This window comes from Saimiri boliviensis, chromosome 13, assembly GCF_048565385.1.
Source record: "Saimiri boliviensis isolate mSaiBol1 chromosome 13, mSaiBol1.pri, whole genome shotgun sequence".
NCBI classification, from domain to species: domain Eukaryota; kingdom Metazoa; phylum Chordata; class Mammalia; order Primates; family Cebidae; genus Saimiri; species Saimiri boliviensis.
In genome coordinates this window covers 10891836-10908324 of record NC_133461.1, presented here as the reverse complement: position 1 = coordinate 10908324, position 16489 = coordinate 10891836, and the positions used below count along the sequence as shown (strand labels likewise).

Sequence of the window (16489 nt, the reverse complement as noted above, 5' to 3'; positions counted from 1 at the left end):
TTATGATCTTAGCCGTCCCAGTAGATATATGGTAGTATCTCCTTGTTGCTTTGATTCACATTTCCTAATGACTAACGATGCTGAGGTTTCCAAGAGGTGGATTCTGACAGTTTTACAAGTTTTTCAGTGTTTCTGAGCCCCAGAGTTCCCTACATTACCATTTTCACTGATGTTGCTTGGATCAGAAACATTTTGCATTCACCTGGAAGGCAGTCTCATCACAAGTCTGTGTTAACTCTCCGATTCTCCTGTCATAATACAGTTTGAAGATAATGAAATCAGTGTCAGAACGATGACATAAATTTCATCATACCAGATAAGCAAGAAGTGGGTAGAACATTGGCGGGCTGATTAAAACACATGCTCTACAAACGCTGATGGAAAGACCCTATCATATCTGTTAAAGTTTTAGGGGTATGTAATAACACACTTCAATTAGTGCATCTTGCAACTAATAAGCATAGACAGGCATAGCTTATCTGTTTGTGTATGTATCATCTGTAGTAATTGGCTAATAACATCATGAAAAGTACAAAACGGAAAACTTTCATTACTTGGCTGATTATGGAGACTATGAGTAATAGTCTTCTTTGTGCATATTTATATTTTCTGATTTATTGAAAAGAAACATCTATGACTTATGTAATATACATTAATTTTAAACAGGAACACACTTAAGTTCTCCGAAAATTAATAAGAGAAGAATGAGTGGGTGGACAGAAAGAAATTTGGACATAGGATTTTTGGCTGAATTCAAAATTCTTTATCTGTAAAAAAAATGATTTTATTATATTAGTTGTTTTCCAAAGTGCTCCTTAGAGTCTAGGGATTCTATGGATGGCCTCCAATGGCCATTGTTGGAGGAAATTAGATGTGAAAAGGGTTTCCAAGTGGGCAGATATCCAGGCTGTCCTCCAATAATTAATGGGAGAAGTTTCACTTTTGACATACATGACTTCTGTGTAATATATAGTTTAACTCTTAAACAAAAGTGCTGTATTACTTTAAAAACATTTGAAATTCAGTATGATAAATAATTAGGTTAATTTTGACTGTACACCATCAAAATATTAAAATATTATTTTGTTATTTTAATACTTATCCAGAGATTGTCTGGATTTGGCTTGTATAATGATTTGCAGAATAAATAGAAGACAGAAACATTGGGTTATGGGTATTTAAAAACATTTTTAATAATGTATAGTTTTGAGCCTTTGTAGATTATTTTAGTTAAAATGAGAAAATGTCTTAATTTCAATTTTTAAGATCTAAGAGACGTAACTGGAATAACAGTCATTGAGATATTTTTGAGGATTTCTAGAATTAGGCAAAGATTGTAAATACTGAAGCTACTTTTATTATAGCTATCTTGTGTTAAACAATTTCTATCATTTAACCAGAAAGGGAAATATTCTGATTTCAATGAATAGAAATGCAATTTCTCTTTGAAGAAACAATTGTAGTCTTGTTTGTTCTTTTACTGTCCTATCAAATGCATTACCATCACTGAATTTTCTTGGAAAGACGTTTAATAATGTTTATAGGTCCAAATTTCTATTTTTGTACTTCTAGGATTTGAATGAATATATATATTTTTATTCAGCTTATCACCCAAAAGCTTATATTTTTACTGATTTGGTGCATTTTACAGTTCAGGAGGAAAATCAACATATGATTTTCCTTATTGTGTAGGAATATAATGAAATAAAATCACCTTTCAAATATATATATATATAAATGATTTATTTCTTTTGCTCTTCTCTCTCAAAGGTTTTTGATGTCAATACAAGTTATGTCTGTGTATAGGAAGGTATGCATGGAAATATTAGTGCTTTACTTAATTAACTAATGGCACTGTGTATTTCTTTATTTCTTTTTCATCCGAATGAATATATTTGCATGTCCTCTGCTTTGACATCAGATTTTTCATATTCTCAGCCATTCTTGATCTGGGTCAAGGGCATATTACCCTCCTACAGTTCAGAGACACTGTCTTCACTCTTTATTTTCTAGCAATTGGAAGTAAAAGATTTGTCTTAATCAGCATTGATTAACCAAAACTAAATGAAATCTTGAGGGAAATTTGTTTGTAAGTGTTTAGAATGAAAATAATATTTATTTTCATGTTCGTGATGGTGTACTAATCATGTTTCATAATGCAGTAAAAATATTCAACATTGTTTCTAAAAGACAAAGGCTATATTTTAATTACAGGATTGATTACTTAGGACCAAACAAAAACAAAAATTTAACTGTATGTGAGACCATTCTTTTTTAGTGTAATTGAATGTATGCCATTATTATTTTAGTATTGTTATTATACATTTATATTAATTAGTGCTACTATCTGCCAGGCTGGAGATTCTCTTTTGCAGATTCACGATTATCTTTTCAACAACTTACTGATCTTGTTTTGTAGGCAAGGTAACTGGTACCCATTGGAGGTTGATGTGATTGGCACATTTATTTATCCAGCAGACCTGACCTGAGAAGGCTCCTGTTTTCAGTCAGGTTTCTCATCGTGACATGTGGGTGGAGAGCAGGTAATCAGGTTCTAGATGTCCATAATCTAAAAATAAGGAAGTCTTATTTTTGCATTGATTCCTTAAGTGTGTTTCCATAGAAGTGGAGAGTCTCTTTCCTTTATTTTTCAGTGTTTCAGGTAGTCTTAAAGTTTCCTAACACTTGTGCACATGCTAGGAACACTCCTCAGAGAGATGACCTACTTCGTTTAAACATCACTTCTTCCAGCATTAGACTGATTCCTCCAAGCAGCTGCTGTGTGTGTGAGTAGAGAGAAAATGTCCCAAGCCCTGTGGTCAGGCAGGCAATGCACTGATAATCCTGATGGTTTATACCTCATTGGTTTGTGCTTACACTGCACTTAGATTTTCTCCCAAATACTTTGGGAAGACTGACTTTTACCTGCTGACAGCCTTCTCTTTCAGATGTTGGGTTATGTAGTTTCCCATACTTAGATGCCCCTGTCATCAATTCCCATATATTTTTGGTGTTTAGAAATTTCCAGAAATGTCTTGTCTGATTTACATCAGACAAGATGTAAATTACTCTTTCTTTTTTCATCATTGTTAGAGGTTTATTTCTAAAACAAGAGCAATACTTTTATGTTATGGGAAATAGGAGGGAAAAATGCTACCTGGAGCCTATTATTTTAAAGTCTACTGATAACATTTTTAAGGGTTTTTGAGCATATTTACTCAGGTTTAAAAGTTGATACTCAAGACTAAACTCCATGTTTTACTCTTTCTCAAAAGGAAATTTTATAACAATTCTAATGGTGCTTTTTTCAATCATGACTTTTTTTTTCTGTTTCGTTTATATGAATTGTTTAAAACCTTAAGCTGCATTGGCTTACCTCACATATGCTCCAAATATTCAATATTTGTTAAGAGCCACTATATTAGTACATTCTTGCATTGTTGTAAAGAAATGTCTGGGCCCGGGTAATTTATGAAGAAAACAAGTTAATTGACTCCTGGTTCTGCAGGCTGCACAGGAAGCATACCAGCTTCTGCTTTTGAGAGCAGGGGGATGGGGGGGCACTGAGAAAAGCTTCTAGTCGTGGCAGAAGGCAAAAGGTGAATTACATATCTCGTATGGTGGAAGGAGGAGGAAGAGAGAGAGAGAAAGAGAGAAAGAGAGAGAGAGAGAGAGAGAGAGAGAGCGAGCGAGCGAAGTGACACACACTTAACCAAATCTCATAAGAATTCTATCATAAGAACACCACCAAGGGGATGGTTGTGAACCATTCATGAAGGATCCATCCTCATGATCCAAAACTTCCCACCAAGTCCCACTTCCAGCATTGGGGATTACAAATGGACATGAGATTTGGGTGGGAATAAGATTCAAACCATACCAGCCATCAAACCTGGTTAATGTCATGACTAATTAGATAGAATACTTTAGAAATTCATACTTTATAATAAATGCAATATTGTCTTTGATAAAGAATATATTTTATCACCCAACTATTATTTATGTAGATCCTTGTAATATAAGAAAACTAATACTTTTCTACATATATACATTTTTACTCCCCAAAATCTCCTTCATAGCATAAGCAACATCATAGGATCAACACCAAACCTAGATCTTTTAGGACTTGGTTCAGATTGTCTTTAATGCCATGGGTTGTGCTATAAGCATTACTGTTTTTGTAACTTTTATTGTGTTTTGTTTATAGCTGAAATTTGTGACCAAAAATGACAATTTTTTATGATATAAGGAAATGACACTTTTTGAATTTCACAGAGTGTAGGTAATGTTTTGTTCTATAAAATCAAAAGGAGAGATTAGCAAAAAAAACAGTGAACTTTCAAGAGAGTAAAAGAAAACTCATATTATATAGAGAAAATTAATCCATATGCCTTAGCAGGGGGTAGTTCAATATTGCCACCAAGAATATTTATTAACATCATTCAGGACAATTTCGCATTAGGGAGAATTAGTTCTGTCTTGGAAGATTTAGCAGGGGCTGCCCTTTTGAGTTTACAGATTCAGACATGAGATATATTTTCTGAATCAATTTTGTAAAATTAATGTTTTTGTTAAGTTGTGTTCTACATTAAAGTTGTAGACAGCCTTTCCTTAGTGAGGTCAGGTTGAATTGCAATTTGATATAGTTCCTGATCAGTAAAAGCACTTTTCATTGGTATAGTGGATGTTGAATTCTTTTGAGAAAAAAGCAGTGCTTAGCCTTATTGATTTAGATGTATTAAGGTGAAGCATTTGTTCTTTCTGTGTATCTGGTAATCCTGGAGTAGAAATTACTTAGAAAACTTAATTATAACACAATGTAAGCCTAATTCCCTCAATCAAAAATGGGTTTTGTAACTTTATTTTGTTTTTATTGCTTATGTGTTTGATACCCTAATGCATACAGACTACATAAATGACTATGTTTGAAATGTGTAAGTAGAGTATGTGTATGTATGGGGTGTGTGTGCATGTGAGAGAGAGAGAGAGAGAGGGAGAGAGAGAGAGAGAAAGAGAGAGAGAGAGAGAGAGAGAGATTTTATAGCACCTAATGTTTTAGTAAGCTAAACTTTCAAAACTATCTAGTCTAATTTCCTGGCTCTTTCTGGCGCTCTCTCTCTCTGTCTCTCTCTCTCTCTGTCTCTCTCTCTCTTTCTCTCTCTCTTTCTCTCTCTCTCTCTCTCTCTCTCTATATATATATATATATATATACATATATATATATATATATATATGTTCTAATATATATACTCATATATATATGAAAAATAAAAATGAGACTTGGAATGATGGAGTCACTTTGCCTAAGACCACACAGCTGACAGCTAGTGAGTAGCAGAGCTAAGCTATATTGTAGTCTCATCTTTCCACTACTCTGTTACTATAAACAGTGTATCTCAACTGATAGAGATTTTGCCTCTTGGGACATTTAGCAATGCCTGGAAAGATTTTTGGTTGTCACAACTAGATTTGCTGCTGGTAACTAGTAGGTGGGGGCTGGAGATACGGCTGAACACCCTGTACCGCACAGGACAGCCTCATATAACAAAGCATTATCAGGTCCAAAGGTCAATAGTGCTGAGTTTGAGAAATCATTCCAAGAAGCTGAGTACATCCTACTGTTGTTAACCAAGGAAAGAACAGTTAATCATTTACTGCTGCTATGAGCTCAATTAAAATCGAATGACTAAATTTTTAGTCCTAATTATGTCAACTACATCTGATTATTTAAAAAGCAAATATTTATTCTAAGCCACATTTTAATAATCAGATATTCCCAAGGAAAGCTCCTAAAATGTTCAGTCTAATAAAGATAACGTCACAGTTTTTATTAGAAGCTTAAGTCATGTGTTTAACTGTTTTGGTCAGAGCCTAAGTAGTGGGTGCCAAAACAAGACCACAGCCATCAAGCTACCAGGTTGACAGGTAGAAACATAAGTTACACCATTAGACTGGAACATGCCTGAATTTGCTTAATGTTCACATTTACAATATAAAAATTGATTTTAGATTATTTTGTAGATGTTGTAGTTAGGTCAACATAACTGCTTTTAAAAATAAGTATTGCTAATCATAGCTTTAATTCATTCAGGTGTTAGGTACTCTTTTAGTACTTTATATCTATTATTTCTTAACTGTAAGAATCTTTCTACAGGTTACATCTGTTTTACAAATACATGAACTGAGGCTTAGAGATATAACTCTCTGAGAACAAACAACTGATGTTTGAACTCAGATCTGTCTGTCATCAAGATCTCTTCCTTTTTCTGTGTGTTAGATATTGTAGACTAGATTTATTTTTCTAATTTTTAAATTTTGACAAAATATAAATATAGTTTTCTGTTATCACTTAGACATTTTCATAAAAGTACATATTCTGTTTATAAAGAAACTTTGGACATTGAGAGGCAATTATTCCTATTTTTAAAATAGTAAGAATGAAGAAAATATTTTCTGTAATGCTGCAATAAGATTTACTTATTGTCATTTGGACTTATGTGACTGGTATATGTGGGCACACACAGGTTTGTTTAATAAGAGATGCTGGCTGCACAGCTGGAGTCTTCTGATTAATGAAGAGTGCATTTGGAACATCACAGCTGTACTCTGTGAGTTCATGAACGCACAGTTGTAATATGTGATTTCAAATCACCTAGTACAGTTCAATCAAAACCAAAATTGACTTCCTTAACAAAAAAAATTTCAGTTACTGATACAGTAACATGTTGTTTTAGAGTAATTTTATGAATATTGTTGTCATTAAAAATGTAGCAGTTAAGAGTTTTAAACTACAGCTGAATTCAAATAGTTACTAAAGTCCACAGAAAATTATTTGTCTAACTTCATTGATATTACTATATTTTAAAAAGTTTGTCAGTGACAGGCATATATGTATCTAATGTTGGCACTATTAATTCTTCAATTTATAAAAGTAGAATAAAAAACAATGTTAGAATTTTAAAATCACTTTACACTTATTCAATATTTTGATAGTATATCTTTCTAATTTACTTTATAATATAATACATCCAATTCTGAAACATTATTATTTTCTTCAGCGCTTTCATTGAACATCCATCTGTCCATCCATCTATCCATCCATCCAGCCATCCACCCATTTATCCGTTTACTGTTTCATTAAATGATGAGACTAAGATATGGCTTAGCTCTGCCACTAACCAGCTGTCAGCTTTGTGGTTTCATTCATTAGTTTACTTGCTTTGGTTTTTGCAAAATGTTCAAATACAAATGCAACATTACCTCCTTAAGAAATTCATAGCTTTTTTGAGAAAACAGACCGATAATGCAGTCCACCAGTATAGCTTTTGGTGGTAGCATTAACTTTTTCTGTGGGAATAAGGAACTGCCTCCCAGATATGGTGAGAGATAGACATAAAATTAGGTAAAGGTTGCTGTAGGGGTTTTCAATTTCATGATTTCTTCTGGACCTCCCAATTAGGTGATAAGAATCTAGAGTAAATCGGTTTTGATTAATATTTATTCCCTATCGTTTCTCCGGCTAGATACTATTACGATCTTCCATTGGCCTCTAGCTCCCACTCTAATAAATAAGGACATAGGAGAAACCTGATGACAGTGGTTTCACCAGATTAAATTCTCTTCTCCTCCCATCACTGAAAACTCTAATGAGGTTGAGCAAAGCTCAGAGGTTTTCTGCTGTTCTGAATGTGTGGCTTGCATCTGAATCATGACGTCAGGAGCTCATTATCATTTAAAAATAGTTTCCGCATCTCCAGCCTCCTTGTCTTGTTCAAGGAATAAAAAAGGAGAAAGAAGTCAATGGACTGGTATCCGAAATACAACTTTTCTAAGCCCATTAGGTGTCCACTTATGTTTAACTGGCAAAACTGTGACACATAGCCAAATATATTTGAATAGGAGACTTGGTAACACAGGCTTCAAAAAAATTGACCACATTGTTCCTCCAAACAAAAATATGTATTTGTTTTATAGGGAGGAAGGGGGAGAAAGGATACTGGGTAGGTAAATATCAGAACCCACAGGGAGGATGTACTATATAGAATGAAACTGAAATCCACTAAAAATAATAGCCTCTATTGATGTGTGCTGAGTGCCTCAAGAGATTATGAACTTGCCAAGAAATTTTGGAAAATTCAAAGCTGAATTTTCTCATCTCTTTTTCATATGCCCCCAAGTGATTGTTATATGATATGGGGTGTTAGGATAATGGAGGTGTGTGTACACAGGGGTATTATAACCATGGTGTCAATGTACCCTTTGAAACTAGGATGGAGACCCTAGATAACTTTGTTTCTGATTCTGAGAGGTCCCATGGTATCAATGAACAAATAATTTGTGAGCCAGACTTGGCAATAAGGATGCAGTAGGACACCTCCTCCACTTTCTGACCCTCATGGATTTGGGCTGTATGGGGGAAAAAGAGCCTTCATCTGAGAAAGCTGCAAGTAAGACAATGCCCTCTATGTATAGTCAGATTTTACTGGTCGGTAATTTGTAAACTTGCCAGCAAAAAAAAAAAAAAAAAAAAAAAAAAAAAATGTTGTGGTAAGACAAAATAATCCAAAGGTGTGGAAGGAGATAAAGTGGAGAGGTTTCAGGTATTAATCTACAGATGGGTTATTAAATCTGAATGGTGAAGAAGAATAAGAACTTAGGAATAACAAATAGGTTTCTAGATTGAGAAACCGGATAGGTGGTAGTGTATTTATTTAAGATTGAGATTACAAGATACAGTAGAGGCTTTGAAAGAAACATAAGAGCTTTGGTGATTGGAGATTTTTGAAAGATTTAAATAGCTCCTAGTGAATATTTCATTAGACTTTTGGAAATACAGAATCTTTAGAAACTATTAAGGAAAGGCCATCTATATTTCAGAATTATATGTCTATTAGTTTACTAGGGCTGCTGTAACAAATGTCACAAACTTGTGGCTTAAAACAGTTGATCTCAAAGTTCTGAAGTACAGAAGTTCAAAATCAAGCTGTCAGCAGGCAATAATCTTTTTCTGAAAACCCCAGGGGAGAATCCTTCTTTGATTCTTCCTAATTCTGGTGCTTGTTAGCAATCCTTGATTGGTAGACATATCACTCCAATCTTTGTCTCTTTCTCTCCCACAGCATTCTCCCATGTGTGTTTTGTCTAAATTTCCCTCTTCCTATAAGGATACCAGTCCTTGAATTATGCCCCCACCCCATCCAGGATGGCCTTAGTGTAATTTGATTACATCTTCAAAGGCCATATTTCCAAATAATCATCTTCATAGGTACAAGGAGTTAGGATTTCAACATATCTTCTTAAAATACACAATTCAACTCACCAAATATGTATGGCAAAAGCAGCCTCTAAAACAGATGTGCTCACCTAGACAGAAATGTGAAATAAGAATAGGACCAGTAATGGCCTCTTGAAGGTGTTTCTTCATTGAAAGTAGAGGAAAGTAATAAGGGAGGAGACGAAAATATAATTTGGTCATAAAGATGAAAAAATAATCCAGAAAAGTTGTGTTTTAGAAACCAAGAGCAGCAAATGTATTGCAAAGAAGGGAGTTGACAAAAATATTTAAAAACCTTCAGAGACTTCAATTCCACAAGTACCAGAAATAGACTACTGTTTTCTTGTTAAGGATGGAGCAGAAGAAGGCTGGGAGTAGAGAGACAGTTTAAGAGACCAAGAGACACTGCAGAGATCTAGAAAGATCATGACAGTTGCCTGAGCCAGAGTAGTGGCATTGGAAAAAGAAGACTGAGCAAATTATTGAAGTACAATCAAAAGAAACTAGTGCTGGATTTTATATAGAGTAGAGGAAGGAGTCAAAGGTGACTTCCAGGATATTATTTGGCAAGCTGTAATACTGGGTTGGCATTTATACAGAAAACATGGAAGGTCCATGGAGAGATGACAATTTTAGTTTAGACAAGCTGATGCCGTATCTGTGTCATTTTCTAGTTGAGGGGTACAGTGTGCTGATGAATATGAGTGTTGAAGATTCAGACAGTCATTGGGTCTAAAAGTAGATATGGGAGTCATCTAAAAAGAAAGATGGTAATTGAAAGTATGAGGATGGGTGACATTATCCAGAGAGAGAATATACAGATTTATATGTAGATTTATCTAAGACATACCTGACACACACCAAAGGATGAATGGAGGATGAGGCATCATCAAAGAGGTAGGGGAGGGGCAGCAAAAGAGGTCAAAAGAAAAACCAGGAGAGTGTTGTGACAAGACAAGAGATGTCTTCATATGGGCAGGGTTGTGAACATTATGAAAGGCTGTGTAGGTGTCAAGTAGAAGAAGGATTGAGATGAGTTTGAAAAATTAAAAATAAATAGAACATTTATGGGCATACGTGTGTGTGTGTGTGTGTGTGTGTGTGTGTGTGTGTGTGTGTGTGTTGTCACTTTGATGCATTAAAAGCAGGTAGATGCAAGACTCAATAAAATTCTTGGCTGGAGAACACTTTCAATCATTTGCCCATGATGGAAAGAATGGTACCTGAATGTGAAAATGACTGAATTGAAAGTTAATTGGAATACATGAAATTGACTAAAGAATATATGGTGTTTAACATCTCATGAGGAAAATCTAGACAAGAGGGAAAATTCAAAGATAGAGGAGAGAGAATCATGATTAAGTTTAGTGTGAAGGGGTTAATTGGCTTGATATAGGAAGATGGCCACCTCAAGGACCTAGAAATAGAAATTCCATTTGACCCAGCAATCCCATTACTGGGTATATATCCAAAGGATTATAAATCGTTCTACTATAAAGACACGTGCACACAAATGTTGATTGCAGCACTGTTTACAATAGCAAAGACCTGGAACCAACCCAAATGCCCATCGATGATAGACTGGACAGGGAAAATGTGGCACATATACACCATGGAATACTATGCAGCCATCAAAAACGATGAGTTCGTGTCCTTTGTAGGAACATGGATGAACCTGGAAACCATCATTCTCAGCAAACTGACACAAGAGCAGAAAATCAAACATCGCATGTTCTCAATGATAGACGGGTGTTGAGCAATGAGAACACATGGACACAGGGAGGGGAACACTACATACTGGGACCTGTTGGGGGGAAATAGGGGAGGGACAGCGGTGGGTGGGGAGTTGGGGAGAGAGAACATGGGGAGAAATGCCAGATATAGGTGATGGGGAAGAAGGCAGCAAATCACACTGCCACGTGTGTATCTATGCAACCATCTTGCATGTTCATCACATGTACCCCCAAACCTAAAATGCAATAAAAAAAAAGAAAAGAAAAGAAGACAATCTCATGAGGTTACGTATTATATAATAATATTTATATGGCATCACCAGAAAGACAAAAAGATAGTGATGGAGAACAGATTAGTGATTGCCAGGGATTGGGTGTTAGGGGAGGATGTGACTGTAAAGGAAGGCTTTTGATGTTATGGAACTGTTCTGTATCCTGATTAGAGTGGTGATTTACGTGAACCTATACATGTGTTAAAATGTATAAAACTGTAATAAAGGGAAAAGTCAATTTTATCATGTAATAAGTTAAAAATAAAATAAAATGATACTCTTTGGGCAAAAAAAAAATAATTTAAAGTCATTTATTGCCTAAATTTCAAATGTTTTTGTGCTACTTATGAGGAGCAAGTTGATCCTGTTACCCTTTTGACTTTTTCTTTTTTATTTTGGATGTTTTGTGCTGCTAGTTTTGACCAGAGAAACTGTCTTTTATGTGATCTGTCACCCCCGCCCCCCAACCTTCATCAAAACACTTCCTGACAGCTGAATCATGTCACTGGAAAGGTACTTCATATTCTTTTTTCCCCAGGGAATGGGGCCAGAGAGCTTTCACTGGGCACCCCAGAGACTACAGAACACAATTCCTGCCAGTGTGGCTGCAATCAAGGGTTTTAACATACAGTTCTTGCTTTATGATTTGTATGCTCAAATCTTTTATTAAAGATGATTTCTTTTGCTTTTTTTGCAATCTAATGCAAATTAGATTGGACAAATATTTTCTATTGTTCCTATGATCTGCAATATAATTTCCTTTTACATAGTTTGCAGATAGGTACTTTCTAGACTTTTTTTTTTTTTGCTTTGCTATTTTAGTTTTTTTCTATTATTATTATAAGTTATATTGTGATGAAGCCACAGGTGTCTTTTTCTTTTTCATCCACAGTACAGGTTTCAAATGGTTGTATGGAAAGCTTTGAATAACCATACTTAAAGAACATTAAAATGATTTTATTTTGGTTGGCTCAATTATGATCCGAGGAGGGGGCTGTGGTAGTGGTTTCGATAAAACTCCATGTCCAATGGGAATCTTTTTTGAGTTTGTGTGGAGTGCCCTTAATGCTGGAAATAATCCTGTTGGCTAGGACTCCAGAACTGTACAGATGAGAAAAGGATGCAGGAAATTCTGTTGTTTACACATGTGGCTGCAACTGAGACGCTGGAGCAGCCCAGCAAGCCCAGAGGGTAAGAGTGTTTAATAACCTTGTGGTTTTCTATTTAACTTCTATATTTTCCTGCTGGGGCAGAGCATGTGTTGTTCTCAGAGCAAAGACAGTTGCTTACAAGATGCAGAGCAAAACTACTGTACAGCTGGGAAGCAGAAGGATTTTGCACTTTCTTTTTAAAGTGACTTCTTCCTTTCCCCTTTAATTTTTCCACTGTGGTGTTATTATCCTGACAATTTGTCATACATTTCCTGTATTTAAAACATAACTGTATACTAAGCAAAACTCAGGTAAGAATTTCAACTCTACATTTAGACTGTAATAGAATATGTTGATATTGAAATCTGTTTTGCAGTTCCAAATGAATATGAATTAGTCATTGTGTTTGAAGTAATGTATATTCTTACAGTAAAAAAGTAAAATTGTTATGGAAACCCTCCTATCAATGCCTCATGTACTTTGAGTTCTTTTCATTTGTTGAGTCTTCATGCCAAATTCCTCTCTTCATTAATGGAAAAATGTACTTCACACTTAGCATGAATATTGATTTCTTTATGTTACCTGCAGTGTGGAGCAGATAGGGACACAGAATATAGTAGTAAAATCCTGTGCATAATACAAAATATGATGTTTAGCTATATAGAAATAAATTATAAAACTGAAAAAAAATCTCTGGATGCCATTGAGAAGCATTTGCTTATGTTTTCTGCAAAGATAAACTATCAATTAAATGTTAAGTGGATATATTTATTAACTATAAATATAAGAAAGATTCTTCAAAAAATATAATTAGAGATATGCCATAACATAGGCATCAAAATACATACAATATTTATTGATAGTCTTATTTACATCAATACGAGTTTTTCTGTTTTCTAAAATAATGTGAACGTGTTTTTACTAATCATTTTTGTGAGAAAGGGTGTTGTTACAACTTTTCGGTAAATATTCTCTTGTTAGTAAAATGTTATTGTCAATAAGTATTTTTATATATCGAGTAAATATTTTTGAATTCCATTTTATATTTTCATGAAAGTAATACATTAGAAATAAATATTTATAAGTTAGTGATATAATATTTTATAGGTTTTGTGTGACTTATTTGAACATATTCAGAAAGATGCTTTATGTAAATTGATTTATTTTCCAAAAACCTATATGTTCTTATGAGATCAATCGATTATTTCATTATCTCTCTTTTGCATCCTTCATACATTGTCATTGGATTCAATAATTGCTTGATCACTGGGACACAGTTTCTGGGCATTACTAGGGACATGGCCTCAAAATAATTTATGAGTGTTCTATCTAATTATTAAAACCACAAAACAACAGCTGTAATTCTTTAAATATGAAAAATGATTTCAGGTCATCATATCTCTTATGCTGATATTACAAGACCAATAGAATTCTGCCACAATGCCAAAATATGTCGAAATTTCCTTTGTAGCAGAAATATCAGTCCTAAAAAGATGCCAGAGGCTTTAAAGAGAAGTTCAACTTTTTGAGCTGAATCTTGAAAAATTAGCAGAACTTGGATAGGTGCTGAAAGCAAGAAGAATACTCTGCTTTGTACAAGTTATTGGCAGAAAGGGTTTGAACTCAAATTAGCATATAGCACAAAAGAATGGTGAGTAATTCATCTGATTGGAGCAGAAAAAAATTCACCTTTCTGGGTAGCATACATTTTACTCAACACAGAGCAGGGAAGATTTATATAGAGCATCTTAAGATTCATACAGAAAAATTTGGTGTTTATATATCATACAATGGGGGCAATTGCATGTTTCTGAAAAGAGATAGAGTATCTGTGCCTCTTTTCATCGTGATTACCATCATCATCATCATCATTTTGCAACTCATAATAGCATTTTCTGTGTGCAAGGTGATATGCATACTTATCTACAATTTTGACATCTACAATTTGACACATTATTTTCATTTTGCACATGAAGGAACCTGATGTTCAGAAATGTTCATTGATTTGCTTAAAGCCACAGAAAAAGATAGTGATGAAACCAGAATTTCAAATCATGTCTTTCTGGCTCCAGAGCTATTTTCCACTATGTTATGCTTCTATTCTAGGAATGTGAATCTGGCAGAAATAAAGCAGAATGGTTTGAAATGGACATTGGAATTATAGGGTGCAGGGAGGAAGCAACGAGACAACAGTCCAGAGATCCATTTTAATATTCTATAAATCCAATCGAATCACCATTCTATCAGCTGGGCCATGCTTTTCTTTTGGGAATTTAGAGAAGAGACTTAAACTGCAAATAAGGGATAATTTTTACATTTAAATTAGCTGCTTTCATATTCAACACTTAGGCTTTTCTCTCTCTTACATTTTCTTAAATGTACTCAGAGAAGTTACCGTTTGCATTCTCAGGGAAAATTTTATCACTGATTTGCATTGAATATTACTTATTCACAAATGAGATGTGTGAGGTGACCAAAAAAGATGCTGGGGATGCATTGATATTCCTCTTTTATTTTTGATATGTGATATCAATGAACACTCAGCAACCAAATAGTTTTAAAACTGTGGAATGACCAAGATATTATCAAATAAAGGCATTGTATAAGTTTTATTTCAATGGGCAAAATGCATATATAAAATCTATGTTGTAATAGATAGTGTAAAATACAGTATATTCACAGTAAAAAAGAATAGAACTTATTTATTAACATGTTTTTCTTCATATATCCACCTTAAGCACATTATTTTACTTCTTCAAAGAAGAACTAGTATGTGGAATAGCATTCATTTTCTTCTTTTTTTTTTTCAATGAAATAAAAAATATAGCTTATATCATAAAAATGAGGTTTTTTTGATTAATGTATATATGATGGTATCATTTTATAAACATACTCTCTACTATTTTAGAAGCATACTATCATTTAAGTAGGCTTTACTGAAGGAGTATCTTTTTTCCATACACAAAAACAGATGAGTATTGTTGAAATGCAAAGATTTGGTCACTGACCTTGACATTTTACTTTTTATAAGTCTAGGCTGAATTCTAAGAACATATTCCATAGAAGGCATTTTGTATGACTAGTACTCCATCCTAGATTGAGTGTGAGCTTGAGACCTTGATTGTAAAAAGGAAAACTAGATATTGTATTGGAGGTTGTGCTCAAGACCACTTAATTGTAGTCATAGCTTTGCAAAGAATTGTTAACATTATTATGTAGTTAAATATTATCTGAGTTGATTTATATTTAATGATGTTTCCTAAAAGAATTGCTGTTATGTGTAGTAAAGACATAAAAATATTTGGTGTTATAATTTTGATGGAAGGATTTTTTGGTAGCTAAAGAAAAAGATGTCCTTAGTACAGAGAAAAAACCATATGCTCACTGCAGAATTTATAAATGTATCTTATCATAGTGTCTGTTTTAAATTTGTAGAACTAAAGCTTCCAAAAATAAAAGTGGGATTTTTTAGTCATTGACTTGAGAGCATATGTTTCTAAGCTGCAGTAAACATTTGGAAATATAACACAGGTAAAGAGGCAATAGTTCTATAAAGAAAAACGTGGAGCAACTTTAGATTCACTGTCATTTGGAAATAGTTTTGAGAGTGTTCAATACAGTCTTTACTTTTCTCCCTTAGTGAATTTAAGATTATGAAGGCATTAGGTAAAACGTTAAATTTAAGATGTCTGCAAAAGATAAAATAGTCTTATTATTCAGCCTATATCCGTGAATATTCTATCCTTTGTTGGCATAAAAGGTTTTGAACAAGGATTTCTTCTCTGGATGAGAAGAAAATATATTTCACAATAACACATGAAAATTATAGGTGCTCAGTGGGATTATCACATTTGGTAGCACAGGAAAAAAAGAGAAAGATGTGGAAATGCCATAATTCATTGGTGTTTCATATAATTCTAGAAGGTTCTGTTTATAATCTGTTCCTAATTCAGAGCTAGAATAATCCCAGGGATTGTCTAAGGGCTTAGGTGAGCTTTGTTCTAACTTTGTTTTGAAATAACTTTACAGGTATAGTCAATGGCAGGAAGGAGTTGGGTC

General features: G+C 34.0%; 1 protein-coding gene across 10 annotated transcripts in view; it reads left to right on the top strand.

Moving 5' to 3' along the window:
- CCDC102B (coiled-coil domain containing 102B) overlaps positions 1–16489 on the top strand; it is a 336572-nt gene that overhangs the window by 46354 nt on the left and 273729 nt on the right. For 2 of the 10 annotated variants that reach the window (XM_074383270.1, XM_074383265.1), the window contains exon 5: positions 2420–2543. The exons of 6 other annotated variants lie outside the window; for them this stretch is intronic. The gene's annotated coding sequence lies outside the window, so the exon portion shown is untranslated. 2 more of the 10 variants (XM_010336732.2, XM_074383272.1) reach the window with 2 other exon arrangements.